Source organism: Oenanthe melanoleuca, unplaced genomic scaffold (assembly GCF_029582105.1).
Source record: "Oenanthe melanoleuca isolate GR-GAL-2019-014 unplaced genomic scaffold, OMel1.0 S001, whole genome shotgun sequence".
In the NCBI taxonomy this organism is placed as follows: Eukaryota; Metazoa; Chordata; class Aves; order Passeriformes; family Muscicapidae; genus Oenanthe; species Oenanthe melanoleuca.
Window position 1 is genome coordinate 460816 of NW_026612650.1, and position 17500 is coordinate 478315.

The window sequence follows — 17500 nt, forward strand, 5'->3', positions numbered from 1 at the left end:
CTGCCAAGGGGATTCTGTGCCTTCGATGATATTTGACCCTCATTGATCAGCCAAATTCCCATCCACCCCATGTTCCACTCCTGCAGCCCAGCTCTGTCCAGTCTGACTCTGCGGAGAGCACAGCAGACCATGTCCCAGGCCTAGCTAAAGTCTGGGCACACAACATCCCCTTCGTTTCCCTCCCATGGGGGTTCTGCCATCCCTGCCTTGTGCTGCCAGTGCCTGGAATGGCTGCAGGAGGATTTGCCACATGCCCTTCCCTGCTGAGCCTCACCAGTCTGTGACTCTCCCAGTGCCCCTCCCTGCCCTGTTTGCAGACTGCTTCCATGTCTGCCCTTCCCAAGTGCCCAGGACCCTCTGGGATGCCTCTGGCCTTTCCAAGGGCTTTGAGAGAGGTCTCACAGTGACACTGCCCAGCCTTCTCAACATCCCTGACACCAAAGGCCTTTTCCACATCCCTCAGTTCCAGGTCAGTGCCCAGAACACAGCACAGCCCTGTCCAGGTGCTCAGGGTGGTTCAGAAGGGAGGCAGCTCTGATTTCTCCCCACAAACCCCCACCCCAATGGTCTCCCTGTGCAGTCCATGCCTGTCCTGAGCATTTTTTCCTGGAGCCTCCTTACCCAGGCTGTTTCTCTCTATGCAGTCCTACCCACAGTCCGGTAATGAATTCAGGTGTTTTCCCAGAGTTTAGCGGCCTCAAGGCACCATTTGTGCCACCAGAACTGTGCCAGCCCCAAGTGCTGATGATGGTGTTTATGCTCACTCGGGTTCATCTCCCCACACACACACGATGCACTGCTGAAGTCTCCTCAGTATAGAGCAAACTCAGACTGCTCCCTGGTCACTTGGTGTCCCACCATGCAGGGACAATCTCCTGCAGGTGGGGCAGAGGCCAGTGATGGGTGTGGTGGTTGCAGGGGCTGGTGTGGGACAATTGCCCTGGGGCACCTTCCCAGGCTGTGGCCAGAACAAAGACACAGCCCAGGCCCTGCTCTGCTGCTCCCTCAGGTCCATGCCAGGAGCTCTGGCTGTGCCAGGACACTGCTGTGTGCCCCCTGCACACTGCCCCTCTGCCCCAGGCACTGGGCTTTGCTTTGCATTCCTGGAGCACATTGCTGACAGCAGCTCTGGAGGAGAGCAAAGCCTTCCTGCCCTGCCCTCAGGAGATGCCCTTTGCTGATGGAGCTGCTGTGCTGGAGCCCAGCTGTGTCCCAGCAGTGCCCATGCCCTGTCCCTGCCTGTGCTCACAGCACGGACACGCAGCAGGACAGTGACCAAGCTGCCAGAGCACTGCGGCCTTACAGCCACAGAAAGGCAAGGAGAGGGTGGAGTTGGGAAGAGCAGATGTGGGAAGAGCCAGGGCCATTGTCCCAGGCTGTTCTGCTGTGCTGGGAGACTCTTCCCTCTGCCCCTGCCCACAGGCACTGCCCTGCAGAGACAGAGAAGGGCTGAGGAAGGATCTTGGACACACAGGAGAGGGCATGCACTTGTTTTTATTTAAATGCATGGGAAGAGACACCTTGCATGTCTTTCTCTTCCAAAAGAAGAGTAGATAGTAATGTAGAAATGCAAAGAGTAATTTACAGTATTTTGTACAAAACACAAGAGTAGAAAATGTTATCCACAAAAAATGGACAGATAAGGAAAAAAAAAAAGGGATTGTAAAAAGTTACATTCTAAAGGCTCTGCAGAAGAAAAGAGAGCATTTAATGCTTCTGAAAATAGAGAGTCATCAATTTTCTTAGGCCACCTTTGAGCTCCTCGTTCCTCAGGCTGTAGATGAGGGGATTCAGGGCTGGAGGCACCACTGAGTACAGAACTGACAGGGACAGATCCAGAGATGGGGAGGACATGGAGGGTGGCTTCAGGTGAGCAAATACTGCAGTGCTGAGAAACAGGGAGACCACAGCCAGGTGAGGGAGGCAGGTGGAAAAGGCTTTCTGCTGTCCCTGCTCAGAGGGGATCCTCAGCACGGCCCGGAAGATCTGCACATAGGAGAAAAAATTAATACAAAACAGCCAAGTGCTAAGGAAGTAGTAAAAGCAGAAACCCCAAATATCATGTGGTAGGAGTGTGAGCAGGAGAGCTTGAGGATGTGTGGGATTTCACAGAAGAACTGGCCCAGGGCATTGCCCCGGCACAGGGGCAGGGAAAATGTATTGGCTGTGTGCAGCAGAACAGTGAGAAAGCCACTGGCCCAGGCAGCTGCTGCCATGTGGGCACAAGCTCTGCTGCCCAGGAGGGTCCCGTAGTGCAGGGGTTTGCAGATGGACACGTAGCGGTCGTAGCACATCACGGTCAGGAGGGAATATGCTGCTGAAATGAAAAAAGCAAAAGTCAATAGTTGTGCAGCATATCCTGAGTAGGAGATGGTCCTGGTGTCCCAGAGGGAATTGTGCATGGCTTTGGGGACAGTGGTGCAGATGCAGCCCAGGTCAGTGAGGGCCAGGTTGAGCAGGAAGAAGAACATGGGGGTGTGCAGGTGGTGGCCGCAGGCTACGGCGCTGATGATGAGGCCGTTGCCCAGGAGGGCAGCCAGGGAGATGCCCAGGAAGAGGCAGAAGTGCAGGAGCTGCAGCTGCCGCGTGTCTGCCAATGGCAGCAGGAGGAAGTGGCTGATGGAGCTGCTGTTGGACATTTCTTCCCTCTGGGCATGGTGGGCTGTTGGAAGAAGACAGAGTAGTTGGTACAGGTTTCCTTGTGTCAGTCTTATTCTATTTTCTTCCATATTTACTCAAAATTGCTTCTCTTTCATTGGTTTTTTATCTTTGATCTCGGGGTTTTGCTTTCTATGAAGGGAGAGAAATCCTCTTTAAGCATTGCTCTGAGCCTGAACACTGGGGAGCCCAGGGGGAACACAGGGCTCCCTGTGCCTGAGTATAGTCATACCTGCTGGTCCCACACAGCTGCCCTTGGCTCATATACACCTGCCTGTATTTCAGAATGACTGCACTTAAAATGTGCCTGAAAAATAAAGAAGACATTCGTAAAGATCTGGTTTCAAAGCAGGATTTTCCAAACCCACTTTTCTTTCCCTGTGCAGCTAGAGAGGATGGGATATCCAGGTTTGGTGTGGCTCTCTCCTGCCTGGAATTGTGCCTACTGGGAGCTGTTTCTCTCTCTCCAAGCCTTGTCCCTGCTGGTGCTGCCAGAGCCCAGCCCAGCCCTGGAGGCTCAGCTCTGCCCTGCAGACTGTAATATATAATATAATGTAATTAATGTAAAGTTGTAAATTAATGTAAAATAAGCAATGTTTGTATGAGTAAAGTAATAAAAAACTTAAAAACCACAAGCTGCAAAAGGAAGAACAGGGGTTGCTTAATCACAACCCTGTAACTTCCAAGAAAAGCTGAAGAGCTGGGTTAGCAAGACAATAGACCTAGCCGTGGTGAAGATGCTCTCTCCAGAGAGCACCCAAAAGATAAGAGCCCGATAAGCACCCACAATTAAGGTAATCAGAGCCATCAAGAAAAAATACATCTGAATGCCCATTTCCAGTAAACCAAAATCTGCATGTTACATCTCAATTCCATCTTCCTGTACACCTGAACTTGCCTTCATCAGAATTCATCATCTCCCAGGGTATGGTTTCGTCCAGCTCAACTCAGCGAAAGAAAACTACATGAATATGCTGAACGACAAGAGAAGACAAAGACCTCCGCTCCGGGCAAGGAAAGACTGTATAAAAACTGGACTAACCAAATCTGTTTCGTGAACACTTGGGGATTCGGAGCGATAGAGTTCGAATCACTGTGTGTTCACCCGATGCCGACCCCGGCCTCGGCATTGTTCTTTTTGATTGTGGCTATGAAGGACCGTGTTTCGGTCGCAAAATAAATATCGCTTATTTTAATCATATTTAATTCGGCTTGATCTCGTTTTTATCTATAACATCCGCCACAGTTGAGTGTCGGCATTAGACCAATACTCATATTTTGGTAATTCATCCCCCGTAACAGGATAGCACCAGTCTAGGATAATGCTTCCACACGGATTAGATACACACTGCCACAAGGATAAGGGAAGAGTTCTTGCCTCAGATTTCCATGCTTATCACGGATGAACCCCTGGCAGGACTCAAGCAAGTGCAATGTGATAGGAAAGATGTGTGGTAATGCCTTTGTAAATAATTTGATGATTGAAGGTATGAGTGTTAACGTCCTTGAAATGGGTCTTAATGGGTCTGTACTGACTTTGGGCAGCAGGTGTTTTTACAGGGCCCAGACAGCTTGGCTCCTGAAACAGACAAGTCGGTCTGTAAAAGACTGAACTTTGTGGTTGTGTTAAGTCAATGTGGCCAGAAATGTGTATTCTATCACCATCTGTTGAAGCTGGGTGGGGTAGTGATTCCTTATCTCTGTGGCACATATTATCTTCTAATGGGCCATCTTTAAGACTAAGTGGGGCAGTCATCTCTATCTTTTCCACAACCCATCCTCCCTCCAGGAAGTTATCATCAGCTAATGAGCCATTAATCCCCACTGTATGACTGATAATATCACATCATCCCATTGGGAGATGCTCCAGCCAGGGGGAGGAGCCAAGCCTTTCCTACCTAGAGAAAGAACTGAGATTTTGAACACCATCTTTCCACTGGATTCCAGAGGAAAACCGGACCTTTTCCACATCATCCCTGGACCTTCAGAGGAAAACTGCACCTTCTACAGGAGCACTGCTCCAGCTGAACCACATCTGTCACTGCAGGAGGATGCAGCCACCATTGAATTGGACTGCTACCAACACCGTGACTTACAGGGTGACTCTGTCAGGGTTGGGATTGTTCTTTGTAATACTGTATTTCTATTTTAATGTTCCTAGTAAATAACTGTTATTCCTAATTCCCTTATCTTTGACTGAGAGCCCCTTAATTTCAAGATAATAATAATTTGGAGGGAGAGGGTTTACATTCCCCATTTCAAAGAGAAGCTTCTGCATTTATTGGCAGACACCTGTCCTTCAAACCAGGATAGGGGTAAAATGACAGGTTCAGCTGGGGAAGATGTGGCAGGCAGTTTGGGGAGGCTGTACCTTCCTAGTACTTCAACCAATGGGGAAAGGAAGAGGGCAATGTGACGCCAGGAGTTTAGAATAAAAGGAGCCTGCAGCCTCTGGAACCTCGAGAGGGAAAACCCTGTGGGCTTGTGGCCTGGTGGGCTCACTCCCTTTATTCAAATAAAGTTGAAGGACTCCTCTGACATAAATCTCTGGTACTTGTGGAGTTTCCTGACAAATGGCATCAGCTGAGGTCCTCTAGCTCAGCTCAGATTGAAAGAAGAACCAGCTGCTGGGGTCAGCTGGAGCAAGATGAGCTCCAGATACTCTTCCTGAGAGGCCCAAGAGGCCAAAGCAGGAGTGGGAGCTGGGGCTGCAGTGGCAGTGCAAGCTGGCTGCCCCTGCTGCAAGGAGCAGTGAGGGCTCCTGACAAACACAGGCAGGGCCTTGGGCAGCACATGGCAGTGGAAAATGTCATCAAATCACCCTTTCCTGAGTGTGTTCTTCTGCAAACAGCTCTTTGAGGGGGTGGAATGTGTTTTCCAGAGCTGCACTCAAGACTCGCCTCCATCATCTTCCCTATGCTTCCTCATAGCATGGGGAAGAGCTGTACAGCTGTATTTCTAAAATCTCTCTGGGAAAAGACAAAAGCAGGCAATAAATGGATTTTCTAAGACTTGCTGGGCCCCGTGTGCTCAGACACAGCCCAAGCCTCTGCCCAACATCATTATGTTCTCCTGGAGTGAAATGCTGCTTCTCAAAGTGGGGAAACACCCAGGAGCCCTGGGCTGTCCTCCAAAAGGAGCAAAGCCTGAGGCACTGGGATGCTTGAGTGTTCACCAGCAAGAACTCCAACCAGAGCTGAAATCCAGGCAGGCATTCTTGAGGAGAAAGATGCCATGCTGGTGGCAGGGGAGCAGGGATAAGGAACAACAGAAATTAATTTCCCTGCAGGAGACCTCTCTGGTTTGCCACACGATGGGAGGGGCTGATGCTGCAGGGCTCCTCACTGGTCCCATCTGCTGTAGGGATGCACCTTCCCCACCACAGCCCAGCTGCTCCTTTACTATTTCCTGGTGCCAACTGAAACTTTCCCATTGGCATATTTTCAGAGTGCCTTAAAATCTACTCATTGTCCACAGTAATTTCCAGGCTTTGGTTCTTCTCTATTAGGATGTGTCTCCTAATACACACTGGAGGGGGAACCAAACAGAGTTCACCAAATATCTGCTCTGAGACTACCATCTCACTCCCTCCTCCCTACTCTGTTCTCTTAATTAGTTCAGCTCTCATGTCTCCAAAAGGAAACAGTAAATCAGAGTGTGTGATATTTTTGTTTCCCAGGCATAAGGATCCTGGCTCAAACTTCTCTGACGTCCAAGGAATACTAAAAGCTCCTGAGAGATGAGCTCAGCCTCTCCCTCATTTTCAGATGTGGAAAGAGAGGCCAGGGGAATGGCCAGACTATGGACTAAAAATGAGACAGAGAAGGAGCTCCTAGGGAAAAAAGGCCACTTTCCTGCACCAGCTGCCCATGGGGACACTTGGCAGGCTCCACTGTCTTTCCTGAGAGGAAGGACAAGCACCATTGGGTCCTGGGTGGTCTTGCCTGCCCTGAGGGGCAGCAAAACCTTGTCTCAGTAATGACACTGGGCCTTCACACTTAGAAAAGACCAAGAAGTCTCTGATCTCCTTTCCCTGCCAAAGAGGACCCAACCCCAAATTGCAGTGAAATATGAGTGACCAAGGTCCTGAGCTGCTTTGTCCAGGAATGGGACACTTCATGGCAACCTGGGGTTGACAGAACAGAAGCCACAGCAGGTCAGACTGGCACTCCTGAGCCAGTGGATGGGGACAAGGCCTTGCCCAAGGCCTGAGCCCAAGATTCCCTTAAACTCTTCCTCTGGGATTCTCACAATCCTGTGGTCCTTCTCTCCCTGAAGTGTCCTCCTCCCAAGGTTCAAGAGCACATTGGGCTTTGGAAAGAATCACAGGATCACAGAATAGCCTAAGCTGCAAGGGACACACAGGGATCATGGATTCCAAGTCCTGGCTCTACCCAGGACACCCCAATAATCCCATCCTGTGCTTGGGGGCAGTGTCCAAATGCTCCTGGAGCTCTGGCAGCCTTGGGACCATGAGCAAACCCCAGGGAGCCTGTTCAGTGCCTCAGCACCCTGTGGGGAAAGAGCCTTTTCCTGATATCCAGCCTAGCCCTGCCTTGGCACAGCTTCAGCTGTTCCCTCAGGTCTGGTCACGAGAGAGAAGAGAGAAGAGATGAGTGAGGAACAAAAAGCTCCTCCATCCCTCACAAATCACCAAATGGGTAAGATTGGAAGGGACCACTCGAGGTCTTCTAGTCCAAACTCCCACTCATACAGGTCGCCCATGGACCATCAGTCAGATTTATGTCTAGCTGGCTTTTGAATTTCTCCAAAGGAGTCTCCACAACCTCTCTCAGAACTGGTCCCTCTGCTGAGTAATGAAGGTCTTGGTTGTGTTTAGGTGAAAATTCCTTTGTTTCTGTTTCTGTCCATTGCCTCTCATCCCATTACTCAGCACCACCAAGAACAGCCCAGCTCCATCCTCCTGACACACATCCTTCAAACACTTCTGTACATTGATGAGATTCCCTCTTGGCCTTTTCTTCTCCAGACCAAACAGGCCTGGCTCCCTCAGCCTCTCCTCACCAGAGAGATGCTCCAGGCCTCTGATCATATTTGTAGCTCCTCAGCTGGGCCCATCCCAAGGGCTCCAGGTTTCTCTTGTACTGAGGAACCCCCGATGGGACATAGAGATCCAGATTTGCCCACTAGGGCTGCCTCTCCCTTGGAGGTTGGCAAAGCTTTTCCCAAAGCAGCCCAGGCAGTCATTGGCCTTCTTGGCCACAAAGACACATTGCTGACTATTGGACGTCTCTTTGCCCACCAGAACCCCCAGGTCCTTCTCTGCAGAGCGACTTTCCAGCCCTGAGCCTGGATGGGTGACTGCGCTTACTCCTTACCAGGTTCTTTGAATTGGTTTGGATGGATGGACTGCAGGAGGGCTGAGGAAAGGACACAGGCTCTGTGAGTATTCCTGAGGATTTGGAAAAGGCCTTAGGGGCAGGATGGAGAGCAGGGATCATCTCTGTCTGTCTTCCCAGACGGAATATGTGGGCTGTGGCAGACAACACCCTGTCATGAGGAAGGTGAGTGGGGAGGAGGATTTGGACACCTTTTCCACATGTCAGGTCATACCTACACACACTCTTCAAAGACAAGAGAGCCACGAGGGGCATTGAGAAACTGCAGAGAACACTTCACATAGAGGAGTTTCAGTGCCAGGGATCACAAATGAAGAGAGGCTCAGACAATCTGACTTTAGATTGTGCTGGTGAATCCCATGACTAAAGCCACCTTCTTTGGGCCTCTACCCATGGAAGGACTGTCCCTCCCCCTGCCCTCTGAGGAGCTGAGCAGGATGAGGTCACAGGGTGACTGGCCTGTAGAGCAGCTTCTACCTTCAGAGAGATGAATGTCTGCTTGGCAACGGCCCTGCTCACCTTGTTACTTCTGCAGGTCTGCTCCGAGAAGCTGAAGATCATCCTGTGATGACTTCAGCAATTTCTGCAAATATTCTTCTAGACGTTCAATTTCTTGGAAGAGCTGCTGGAATTTCTGAATCAACCTGCATTCCAAGGCCCTTGAAATTTGCCCCTCATTCTCTCCTGTGAAGAAAGAACAATGCCACTGGGTCACTAATGATTCCTCCTTAAGGACTGTCCCTGCCCGTGGCCCTCTCAGAGGCTGAGCAGGATGAGTTCACAGGGTGGTTGGCCTGTAGAGCAGCTTCTGCCTTCAGATGGGTGAAAGTCTGCTTGGCAATGGCCCTGCTCACCTTGGCGCTTCTCCAGGTCTGCTCTGAGGAGCTGAAGCTCATACTTTGTGGTCTCTGGCCATTTCTGTACAGCTTCGTCCAGAGTTTGAATTCTTTGGAGGAGTTGCCCCATTTCTTGCTCTATCCTGGATAACAACACCCTTACCAAGTTCTTCTCCTTTGTCCCTGTGTAGAAAGAAAGATGTCACTGATGTTTCCTGCTTGAGCAGGATAATAGCTATGTGACACAAGCATGCCCACAGGCTCTGATTTAACCTCCCTGACACAGGGTCTCCCTTCAGGGGTCTCCTGTGGGTGGTTTTGTCCTTCCTCCTTTCCCCTTAGAAATCCTCAACTCACAGGAATTCTGTTTGGCCATGAAGGCACAATCTGGAAATGGTTTTCCTTTTACCCTCAGACTTTTAGCAAAGAGGGAATAGGAAACAGAGAGTAAATTTTCACCCATTTTCAATGTCTCATTTGTGCTTTCTTTAGCTCAAAAAATAGAGCTCCAGCTTTGAAAAATGAGCCACAGGCTCGATTCTAAGCCCACAATGGCTTAAACCAACAGGAATTCCAGATGTTTCCTTGCCCTGCTCTGGGCTGCTCCGTGCCATGGCTTTGCTGGCTGCAGCTGCAGCAAGAACAGGCCCCAGGGTCAGGGAAGGCCGATCCTTCCTCAGCTTTCCCTGCCCTGGGGCCAAGAGGCTGTTCCCAACACACTGTGTGTCCAGCCTGAGCCATGCCAGGGCCACAGGCTGGGGCCAGCCCGGCCACATTGCAGTCTGTGCCCGGCTGACTCCTTCCCCTGCCCAGCACCAGCTCCTGCAGGCACAGCTGCTCTCTGCATTCCCTGTGCTCACAGACACGGCCAGGCTCTGCCCAGGGGAGCTCCTCTCCCTGCTGATCATCAACAGGGAAACAAGGCTGATCTCACACGTGCCCCAGCATGGGACCAGCAGTGGGGGAGCGCCAGAAGGGCAGTGGGGAAAGGGACAGAGACGGGAACAGGACTTCAAGGGGGGACCTGAGAGGAATGTTGGATTTGTCTTTACAAATAAGCTGTGGGTCTGCTGGCAGATAAGGCTAGCACTAAGATATAAAAGAAACAATGGGATGGATTCCTCTGATTGATGAACGGAAGAAGATATTTGTCTTTACAAACAAAATGTAGGTTCACTGATAAATGAAACTGGATATTGGAAGATGAAAGAAGCAATGGGAAAAAAACATGAATTCTATAATAGCTAAAAATTAAAAGGGAGGGTTATACATTAGAGGGGATTGTCAGGTGTCAGGCATTCCGGGAAGTCTGTGCCCCTCAAGTACCTCAGCCAATGGGGAAAGAGAGAGGGAAAAGCGGCCGGGAAATTGGGATAAAAGGAGGCTGCATCCTCCAAAAATTTGAGAGATCCCAGGAGAATGCCCTATGGCCTCTCCCTTTATTCGAATAAAGCAAAAAGGACTCCTCTGTCTTCTTCTTGGACATAAACCTCTGGTGTTTGTGAATTAATTTTCCTGACAGACCCTTAGCAAGTATCAGGCAATGAGAGAACTCCCAGCACACACCCTCTGCAAAGATGAGGACACAAGAGGAAGTCTGAACACCTGCACCTGCAGAGAACACTTCAGCATGGAGGTGTTCCAGTGCCATGGACCACAGAAGCTGTTCCCCATGGAAGGGCTGTCCCTCTCCCTGCCCTGTGAGGAGCTGAGCAGGATGAGCTCACAGGGTGGTTGGCCTGTAGAGCAACTTCTGCCTTCAGATGCCAAGTCTGCTTGGCAATGGCCCTGCTCACCTTGGTACTTCTCCAAATCTGCTCTAAGGAGCTGACGTTCACATTGTCTGGATGCCTGCAATTTTATGGAATATTCCTTCAAGGCTTTCTTTTTTTTCTGGAGCTTCTGGAAGCACTCATCTATCTTACGTTCCATGGCTTTTCTGGTCTTCTCTTCCTGACTCCTTTCTGTAGAAAAAGACTGGTGTCAGTTGGACACTGACATATCTCCCATGAGCAGGAGACCACCTATCCTGCCTGAGGAGGATCAAATCAACAATTTTAAAGTCCCTTTTTGAGGGTCTTTTCTTGGGTCTCCCTATAGATTGCTTTTTTGTTTCCTGTGCTCCAGGCTGTCCTGGTCTGTGCTGGGAAAAGCCCAATGCTGGAATATCAGCACTCTGGGATCCTGGGGCCCTGGGAATCTGCATGGGGATGGGCAGTATAACAAAGGACTGGCTGGAGGCCTTTGGAAATGGGAATTTATGGACAGTGGGATTGTTTGATCTTACTGCAACAGGCCATCATGCATGACAGACCTCTGGATCTCCCTCTTGCTTGGCAGGGTTAGTTTCCAGGTAGTGTGGGCAAGGACTGGCACTGACCTGCACAGAAAGGCTGCTGCCATTTGTCAAGGCTAAGCCAAGATTGAGATTCCTCCTTTAGTATTCAAAGAAAGGAAAGGAAATCCCAGAAGAGATATGCTATGCCTTTGAAATCGTTACCAATTGCAAAGAACAACCTCTACTAGAGTAGGATGTGTCTCTGGTCAAAGAAAGTCACCTGTCTGACCAAACTGATCTCACTCCAAAGGCCAGGCCTCCTGCTGTGCTCTCAGGGGAGACACCTCCACTGGCCTCACTCCCTTCAGGGATAACACATCCCATCCTATCCCATCCCATCCCATCCCATCCCATCCCATCCCATCCCATCCCATCCCATCCCATCCCATCCCATCCCATCCCATCCCATCCCATCCCATCCCATCCCATCCCATCCCATCCCATCCCATCCCATGGATGGCCACAGACAGGAGCAGAGGGATCCAGCACACTTACTGTATGCATTGTACACCTTCTCAGCCCCATAGGCAGCAGCTGCACCAACAGCACCTGCTGCAGATCAGGTACATATGAAAACAAAAAGAGAAAGAAAATCAGGACATTAACAGGGGCCTTTCCCCAAGGAACTCCAGGACTGCACTGAGCAGGTTCTGGGGCAGAACACATCCCACAGCTGGCCCAGGAGCCTTGAGGTCCTGTGGACCAGGAGCCCCACAGCAGTGCTGGGGGGTTCCTGACCCTCGGGGCCACCGAGGCTCTCCTGGGCCAGGAAGCTGCCACAGCTGCCACAGCTGCCACAGCTCTCAGGCACCACACAGCTGCCTCAGTCCCACCAGAGCACAGCCACCCTCGAGAGGGTGAGACTCTTCTGCCTCACACTCCAGGAGTGGAGAGGAACCTCCCGGGTCCCTTCACTGTCCCTTGGCACATTCATTTCAGTCTGACCCTCAAAGCTTGCTCAGGAACACCCCCTGCTAGAGTAGGACATGTCTCTGGTCAAAGAAGGTCACCCCTCTGACCAAACTGATCCCACCCCAAAGGCCAGGCCTCCTGCTGTGCTCTGGGAGGGGTTCTGCAGGCAATGGGCTCAGGGGAGAGACCTCCACTGGCCTCACTGCTCCCAGGAATGACACGTTCCAACCCAAGGGCTCCCAAGGATGGCCACAGACCAATGGGATACATGAATGCACACTTACTTGTGGACTCAAATTGGCCTCCTTGGAGGCCAATGCTGCCATGAACTCCTTTATTTGTGGCCATTAGGTTCACATGACAAGAAAAAGAAAAATGAAAAGGAGGAAGCTTCACTACAGAATTTCCCTACGAATTTAAAAAATGCACTGAAGAGCTTATTTTTGACAGACATATCCCTTATACTACTCAAAACTCTGATCTACTCAGGGTTTTAAAATTTACTTATTTTCCCTTCCATCACTGTCAAAATAGATGTAATACAGATCTTACCAACAAATTGAGCCATGTCCTTGTCTCTTATCTCCTGTGTCCTTTTCTCGAGGTTAACTCTGCAATGCAAGGGAAAAGAGGGGGAAAAATCTCTGTGAAGGGCACAGGACTAGAGAAGATAACACAGTTGATAAGATGTTCTGTTGTACTCCCAGCTGGTTCCTAACGCATCTTATCTCCCCTGGAGCTCTGAGAATTCTCACAGATACACACTTCATCTTCCTTGGTCAAAATTAAGACTTTCTGCTTTTGCAGAGTGCAGAACCTGGTGTTCAACCCCAGCCACAATTTTCCACAGAGGTAAGGGACCATTTTCCATTCCTTCAGACTCATATCCTGGAGGTTATCCTGACCAGCTGTGGAGTCATCTATGGAGAAAGGACAAGTGACCTTGGCTGGCTGCCAGATGCCCACTGAACTTCTCTCACTCCCCCTCCTCAATTGGACAGGAGATTAAAGAGAGAGCTCACATAAAGCCTGGGACATCCCTCACCTGGTGCCATCATGGGCAAACCAGATTTGACTTGGGGACGATTGCTTTGCTTTCTTGGCAATTCCCAAGAGTCAGGAAACGGAGTAACAAAGACAAAACTGAAACCCCCTCACTCCCACCCTCCCCTCCTCCTGGTTGTGAACACTCCTAGTGCAGATGGCTGGGGGCAGCTGCAGTGCCAGATGCAAGTTGAGCTCCAGGTGGGAGCCTGAGACAAGAGCCCATGTACTAACAAAGCACAACAAAGGGCACCAAGAGCAATGGCACAGCTGGGGAAAAGACACTGAGAGTCCCAGCAGGAGCTGAGGGCTCAGGAGGAAGAACCAGACTTGGGCATTGGGAAAGCAGACTGTGGGGGGATAAAACTGAGGGGTTCCTCTGTTGGAGGAACAGCTCGGGCCAGTCCTGTGTTACTGCCCTGGGAATAAATGGCTTTATGGAATCAGACATCTGAGACTCTGCTGTGGGAAACCTGGGCTGGAACCAGGGAGGACACAGGGGCTGAGTGTGGGAGTGGGGGGTGTGGGGAGTCTAGCAGGGCCCATTGGGGCACTGGGGCCACTGCTGTGGAGGGGCTCTGGCCCCAGCACTGAACACCTCTGGTGGCTGGAGTGGGATGGCCAGAGAGCCTCGGGAATGGTCACACTGGGAAGTTTCCTTAACATCCCATTCTGCAGAGCTGGCTGCAGAAAGCACGGCCTCACTGACCCTTCCAGCAAAGCCGCCTGTCCCTTCTGACCACATCCATCAGAGCAGCAATGATGGGGTGAAGGCAGAAGCAGGGGCTGCTCAGGAGTGAGGAAAGGTCTGCTCAGGGCAAGCTCACTGCTGTGCTCTGCTCTCCCTCTCTTTCTTGCCCTCCATTTCCCTGAGCTGTCTGCTCCTCGTGAATTTTTGTTTTCCTTGCCAAGGGCCACGTTCCAGAGAAGGAGGAGAGCCTGGACTGAATTAAGGAACCCCTGCCAAAAACTGCTGCATGTCAAGAAAGCTTTCCTGGTGTGCAAGGGGAGTATAAGCCCAGGTGAGGAAAAGAGCTCCCCTGAGGACTGTAAATAGAGAAATGCCAGCAGGGACCCAAGAGAAATCACAGGCTGAGGCCCATGGCTGTCCCATGGGTTCACTCCAGGACTGAACCCTGCTCTATTTCCTCCCACTACCTTTTCCTATCTTGCTCTGGTCTGAAAGGAAGTAAAGAATATAAATGGCATAAAACACTCAAGATTTGAGGGGTTTTCCCCTGAAAGCAGAGCAATAGAGTGATGGCTTCTTATACAGAATCAGTGAATAGATGATGTGCACATGGAGCTGTCCTGAATGTGCCTCTGCTATTGTGAACACAGACATTTACCTCAGATCACCACTCATGGAAAGATGGTTGTGCTTCCAGGAATGGGTCACCCCACTTCTCACAGTCAGAGACAAATTGTTCTCTCTGTCTTTGTCCCTCTCTCATATTTTGAAGGAGCCCTGACAACAGGTTTAGACAGGGAAATTAATTTATGCAGGGCCACATCTGCAATCCTGAGCCAAAGCTGAAGCTTTGAGGGGAAAAAAGAAAAGGAAGGGAAAAGAGAGAAAAGGGGACCAATAGGAAAAAAAAACAAATGCAGGAAGGGGGGAAGAGAGAAGAAAGAAAAAGTACTATCAGGATAAAAAGAAGAAAAATGAAGAAACTCTCTCTTTTGCATTGTCAGTGATGTTTCTGCTGGCCAGAGACCAAGAGAGGCCCATTTACTTATCCATTCTGAACTGTGCATTGAGTCTAGTACAACATTAATATCAGTATTTGAGCTAAATCCAGGAGGGCTGTATGAGTGGAGGTGAAATTTCATTATGCTTTGTCTGGGGTGCTAAGTTGAGCCATTGTTTTAATTTTTATATTTTAAATTATTAAGTTATACTCACTCTATGAAATAATTATTAATTATATATTCAGACTAAACACTTATCTAATCAGCCAGGATCAAAGAAACAAACAAATGGTCATAATCCAGGCTGTGCCTAATCAATATGCTACTTACTTTTTACTTTGCTCCAAGCAAATATGTAGCCAGGGTCACAGAAACAATTTTTGCTATCAGAAAAAAAACCCATTAAATAAATAAGGAAGGCCTGAATTGAGAATTTTTTCTCTCTGTAGCAATGAATTAGGAACTGGATTAGTATCTGTAGACTGTGGGTGGGAAGGGACAATAAACTTTGAACGGGATTTCTAGGAAATATTAACTTTGTGGTCTCCCAACAACTGTTCTTGACTGGCCCCCACCCTCTGCAGCACAGCTGGGCCTTATTGAGGCAAAGGCACTGAAAGCCCTGGGGGCCCTTCAAGCCTCAGCAGAGCCCAGTGAAGGCCCCAGGAAGGCAGCAGCATCCTTTTCCCATTCCATTCTCTCTGGCAGAACTGCACACAGCACTTGAGGGGTCAGCAGTGCCCAGCCCAGGGAGTGCTCAGTGCCGGGCAGCCTTGTGAGGAGGGGGTGTCACTGCTGTATATTGCCAGCAGTGATTGCACTGGCCTTGCCCAGAGGGGCGACTGCAGGTGCAGACTGCTCTGCTGCAGATATTTCTCTTTGGGCAGTCACACTTTTGTTGCTGGTTTTGCTGTTGCAGACACTGATATTTTTGGGGAAATCCCACCAGCACGTGAAGGACAGCTGGGGGATTCCCACCCCAGCCACCCACCGGTGCAGTGGTTCCTGCCTGGCACAGCTCCCCTGTCGCTGGGCAGGTGTGGTGTAAATGTCCACTTCAAGGTGCTTTTGGCCTCAAAAATAGCCATCTGGGGAACTTCACAACGGAGAATGCAGAAACTTTAGGAGCACTGGGGCTCATAAATACCCACCTGGGGAGTTTTTGGGACCTGAAACAGCATTTGTGTTCAGAAATACTGATTTAGGGAGCACTGGGGCTCTTAAACTGGTTCAGGACCACACAGGTTCTGAGAAATGCTGATTTGGGGAGTTCAAGACTGAGAAAAAAACATCATATTAGGAGCCTTGGGAATCAGGGAGAGTGATTTGGGGATATTTTCAGATCAGAAAGAGCGATTTGAAGAGCTTTAGGGCTCCAAAACCCCTCAATTTAAGCAGATATTGGGCTCTGTAGTCCCCATTTAGAGACCTTTGGAGCTCCAAATCAGTGATCTAGGGAGCTTTTGGGTTCAGAAGTGTCAGTTTCTGGAGCAGAAAGACCAACCCGTGGGGAAACACAGGAGCAAGGGGCTGGTGCTTACCTGGACAAGGCTGGGAAGGAGCAGCTCCGCACCAGGGTGTGAGCAGCAGGGTGAGAGCACCAGGGGGCTCGTCCCGGTTATATCTCATCCTCCCTGCTCCCATTCCCACCCCCACGGGCTCCTCCCTCCTCCCCCCAGCACCTCATTTCTTGGTTTTACACTGATTTCCTGTAAATGCCTCTAAAACTGAAAGTGAAAATGCTCTGAGTAGGGAGCAAATCCTCGGGCTGGGCGGGGGAAATGGGCACAGCCAGTGGCTGCTCCCTGCTCCTGGAGGCATCCCAGGGACACTGGGTGTGCACTGGGAGGGGACTGGGAGCACTGGGAGTGAACTCCACGCTCTGATGGCAAGCAGGGCACGTGGCTTGAGTTAGGGGTGTCAGGGCTCTGGAACACTGATTCTGGGAACTTCATGGCTCAGAAACCTCAATTTCAGCAGCTTTGGGACCATAACTGTGATTTCAGGAAAAGAGAAAGTGCAATTTGATGGGCTTTGGGTTTGAAAATGCTGATTTTGGGAGGTTTTTGGCTGAGAAAAAGAACTAACCAAACAAACTTAGAAAGCTCAGAGTCTCGAAGAAAGCAATTTAGCAATATTTTGAGCTCAGAAACACCAATTTATAGAGATTTCTTCTGCTTCAGAAACACCCATTTAAGGATATTTTGGTGTCTGAACCACCAATTTAGGGAGCTGGGAAACACTCATTTAGGGAGGATTACGGCTCAAAAATACCAAATAAAAGAGTTTTTGACCTCCCAAATCAAAAACTTATTGAGGGAGAATTTTGCTCACAAGGACTGGAATAAAACTATGGGGAGGGCTGACAGACTGACTATATCCCAAACCCACCATGGCAAAGGCTGTGAGCCTGTGGTGGTGAAAACAACCCCTGGATGACTGCAAACATACCCTGTGTCCCACTCAGGCAGTGGATGGTTTTATCACATCCCCTGTGATGAACCAGCCTCTGGAAAGATGGAGTGATGGAATGAGCTCGTGAAGGTGACAGTGAGCAATGGGTGGGGGCCCTGTAACATTCTGTGACAAATTATGTTTTTCTTGCATCAAGAACAAAATGAGATTAGATTATGTGTGCTGAAATGTTTCTCACTTTGAGA

The 17500-nt window shown here is 50.0% G+C and overlaps 1 pseudogene; it reads right to left on the reverse strand.

Annotated features, from left to right (window-relative positions):
- Positions 1–1791: 1791 nt before the first annotated feature.
- On the reverse strand, positions 1792–16532 carry LOC130266059 (olfactory receptor 14J1-like; annotated as a pseudogene).
- Positions 16533–17500: the final 968 nt, after the last annotated feature.